The sequence below is a fragment of the Coregonus clupeaformis genome, unplaced genomic scaffold (genome assembly GCF_020615455.1).
Source record: "Coregonus clupeaformis isolate EN_2021a unplaced genomic scaffold, ASM2061545v1 scaf0399, whole genome shotgun sequence".
Lineage (NCBI taxonomy): Eukaryota > Metazoa > Chordata > Actinopteri > Salmoniformes > Salmonidae > Coregonus > Coregonus clupeaformis.
This window is the reverse complement of record NW_025533854.1, coordinates 380,001-384,682: the sequence shown is the minus strand read 5'-3', so window position 1 is coordinate 384,682 and position 4,682 is coordinate 380,001.

Here is a 4,682-nt window from a genome sequence, read left to right as displayed (position 1 = left end):
CTTGGTGGTTTTTCGACTGCACTTGAAGAAACTTTCAAAGTTCTTGACATTTTCCGTATTGACTGACCTTCCTGTCTTAAAGTAATGATGGACTGTCATTTGTCTTTGCTTATTTGAGCTGTTCTTGCCTTAATATGGACTTGGTATTTTACCAAATAGGGCTAACTTCTGTATATGTATGCACACATGACTGTAAGTCGCTTTGGAGAAAAGCGTCTGCTAAATGGCATATTATTATTTATGTAATTGAAATGCATTCCAGGTGACTACCTCATGAAACTGGTTGAGAGAATGCCAAGAGTGTACAAAGCTATCATCAAGGTAAGGGTGGCTATTTGAGAGAATCTCAAATATAAAATACATTTTGATTTGTTTTTTGGTTACTACATGATTCCATATGTGTTATTTCATAGTTTTGATGTCTTCACCTATTATTCTACAATGTAAAAAAAAATAGTAAAAAAATAAAGAAAAACCCTTGAATGAGTAGGTGTGTTCAAACTTTTGACTGGTAGTGTAAATAGGATGTTTCCTAAATATCATCATATCCCCATTTGACCAGGCCCCATTGGGATCCATACTCTACCCTCTCCTCTACCCTCTACCCTCTCCTCTACCATTTGACCAGGCCCCATTGGGATCCACACTCTACCCTCTCCTCTACCCTCTACCCTCTCCTCTACCATTTGACCAGGCCCCATTGGGATCCATACTCTACCCTCTCCTCTACCCTCTACCCTCTCCTCTACCATTTGACCAGGCCCCATTGGGATCATACTCTACCCTCTCCTCTACCTCTACCCTCTCCTCTACCATTTGACCAGGCCCCATTGGGATCCATACTCTACCCTCTCCTCTACCCTCTACCCTCTCCTCTACCATTTGACCAGGCCCCCATTGGGATCCATACTCTACCCTCTCTCCTCTACCCCTCTACCCTCTCCTCTACCATTTGACCAGGCCCCATAGGGATCCATACTCTACCCTCTCCCTACCCTCTACCTCTCCTCTACCATTTGACCAGGCCCCATTGGGATCCATACTCTACCATCTCCTCTACCCTCTACCATCTCCTCTACCATTTGACCAGGCCCCATTGGGATCCATACTCTACCCTCTCCTCTACCCTCTACCCTCTCTCTCTACCATTTGACCAGGCCCCATTGGGATCCATACTCTACCCTCTCCTCTTACCCTCACCTCTACCCTCTCCTCTACCATTTGACCAGGCCCCATTGGGATCCATACTCTACCCTCTCCTCTACCCTCTACCCTCTCCTCTACCATTTGACCAGGCCCCATTGGGATCCATACTCTACCCTCTCCTCTACCCTCTACCCTCTCCTCTACCATTTGACCAGGCCCCATAGGGATCCATACTCTACCCTCTCCTCTACCCTCTACCCTCTCCTCTACCATTTGACCAGGCCCCATTGGGATCCATACTCTACCATCTCCTCTACCCTCTACCCTCTACCCTCTACCCTCTCCTCTACCCTCTCCTTTACCCTCTACCTTCTCCTCTACCCTCTCCCTCTACCCTCTCCTCTACCCTCTACCCTCTCCTCTACCCTCTACCCTCTCCTCTACCCTCTCCTCTAACCTCTACCCTCTACCCTCTCCTCTACCCTCTCCCCTCTCCTCTACCCTCTACCCTCTCCTCTACCCTCTCCCCTCTCCTTTACCCTCTACCCTCTCCTCTACCCTCTCCTCTACCCTCTCCTCTACCCTCTACCCTCTCCTCTACCCTCTCCCCTCTCCTTTACCCTTTACCCTCTCCTCTACCCTCTCCTCTACCCTCTCCTCTACCCTCTACCCTCTACCCTCTCCTCTACCCTCTACCCTCTCCTCTACCCTTTGACCAGGCCCCATTGGGATCCATACAGGTTGCTGGTAAATGATGTGTTCCGTCACACTCCTTCATGTACCGTCAATAAACTCATCACCCTGACCAAAGGACACCTGGAATGTGTGTGTTCTTCTCAAATGAGGGTGTGTGTTTGTGTTTTTATGTGTGTGTGTTTGTGTTTTTATGTGTGTGTGTTTGTGTTTTTATGTGTGTGTGTTTGTGAGTGTGTGTTTGTGTTTTTATGTGTGTGTGTTTGTGTTTTTATGTGAGTGTGTTTGTGTTTTTATGTGTGTGTGTGTTTGTGTGTTTATGTGTGTGTGTTTGTGAGTGTGTGTTTGTGTTTTTATGTGTGTGTGTTTGTGTTTTTATGTGAGTGTGTTTGTGTTTTTATGTGTGTGTGTGTTTGTGTGTTTATGTGTGTGTGTTTGTGTGTTTATGTGTGTGTGTGTTTGTGTTTTTAAGTGTGTGTGTTTGTGTTTTTATGTGTGTGTGTTTGTGTGTTTATGTGTGTGTGTGTTTGTGTTTTTAAGTGTGTGTGTTTGTGTTTATGTGTGTGTGTTTGTGAGTGTGTGTTCCAAACCAGGAGCTACTGACTGAGCTGTACCTGAAGAGAGAGCTATCACCCTCCTCTCTCCTCTCTCGTCTCCTCTCTCCTCTACCCTCTCCTCTACCCTCTACTCTACCCTCTCCTCTACCCTCTCCTCTACCCTCTACTCTACCCTCTCCTTTACCCTCTCCTCTCTCCTCTACCCTCTCCTCTACCCTCTCCTCTAACCTCTACCCTCTACCCTCTCCTTTACCCTCTACCCTCTCCTTTACCCTCTACCCTCTCCTCTACCCTCTCCTTTACCCTCTACCCTCTCCTCTACCCTCTCCTTTACCCTCTACCTTCTCCTCTACCCTCTCCCTCTACCCTCTCCTCTACCCTCTACCCTCTACCCTCTCCTCTACCCTCTCCTCTACCCTCTACCCTCTCCTCTACCCTCTACCCTCTCCTCTACCCTCTCCTCTACCCTCTACCCTCTCCTCTACCCTCTACCCTCTCCTTTACCCTTTACCCTCTCCTTTACCCTCTACCCTCTCCTCTACCCTCTACCCTCTCCTCTACCCTCTACCCTCTCCTCTACCCTCTCCTCTACCCTCTACCCTCTCTTCTACCCTCTAACCTCTCCTTTACCCTCTACCCTCTCCTCTACCCTCTACCCTCTCCTTTACCCTCTACCTTCTCCTCTACCCTCTCCTCTACCCTCTCCTTTACCCTCTACCCTCTCCTTTACCCTCTACCCTCTCCTCTACCCTCTACCCTCTCCTCTACCCTCTCCTTTACCCTCTACCCTCTCCTCTACCCTCTACCCTCTCCTCGACCCTCTCCTTTACCCTCTACCCTCTCCTCTACCCTCTCCTCTACCCTCTACCCTCTCATTTACACTCTACACTCTACCCTCTCCTCTACCCTCTACCCTATCCTCTACCCTCTCCTCTACCCTCTACCCTCTCCTCTACCCTCTCCTCTACCCTCTACCCTCTCCTTTACCCTCTACCCTCTCCTCTACCCTCACCTTTACCCTCTACCCTCTCTTTTACCCTCTACCCTCTCCTCTACCCTCTACCCTCTCCTTTACCCTCTCCTCTACCCTCTCCTCTACCCTCTCCTCTACCCCCTCCTTTACCCTCTACCCTCTCCTTTACCCTCTACCCTCTCCTCTACCCTCTACCCTCTCCTCTACCCTCTCCTCTACCCTCTCCTTTACCCTCTACCCTCTCTTTTACCCTCTACCCTCTCCTCTACCCTCTCCACTACCCTCTCATTTACCCTCTACCCTCTACCCTCTACCCTCTCCTCTACCCTCTCCTCTACACTCTCCTCTACCCTCTACCCTTTCCTTTACCCTCTACCCTCTCCTCTACCCTTTACCCTCTCTTCTACCCTCTCCTCTACCCTCTCCTCTACCCTCTCCTTTACCCTCTCCTCTACCCTCTCCTTTACCCTCTACCCTCTCCTCTACCCTCTACCCTCTCCTCTACCCTCTACCCTCTCCTCTACCCTCTACCCTCTCCTCTACCCTCTACCCTCTCCTCTACCCTCTCCTCTACCCTCTACCCTCTCCTCTACCCTACCCTCTACCCTCTCCTTTACCCTCTCCTCTACCCTCTCCTTTACCCTCTACCCTCTCCTCTACCCTCTCCTCTACCCTCTACCCTCTCCTTTACCCTCTACCCTCTCCTTTACCCTCTACCCTCTCTTTTACCCTCTACCCTCTCCTCTACCCTCTCCTTTACCCTCTCCTCTACCCTCTCCTCTACCCACTCCTCTACCCCCTCCTTTACCCTCTACCCTCTCCTTTACCCTCTACCCTCTCCTCTACCCTCTACCCTCTCCTCTACCCTCTCCTCTACCCTCTCCTTTACCCTCTACCCTCTCTTTTACCCTCTACCCTCTCCTCTACCCTCTCCACTACCCTCTCATTTACCCTCTACCCTCTACCCTCTCCTCTACCCTCTCCTCTACCCTCTCCTTTACCCTCTACCCTCTCCTCTACCCTTTTCCCTCTCCTCTACCCTCTCCTCTACCCTCTCCTCTACCCTCTACCCTCTCCTCTACCCTCTCCTTTACCCTCTACCCTTTCCTTTACCCTCTACCCTCTCCTCTACCCTCTACCCTCTACCCTCTACCATCTACCCTATCCTCTACCCTCTCCTTTACCCTCTACCCTTTACCCTCTCCTCTACCCTCTACCCTCTACCCTCTCATTTACCCTCTACCCTTTACCCTCTCCTCTACCCTCTCCTCTACCCTCTCCTCTACCCTCTACCCTCTCCTCTACCCTCTACC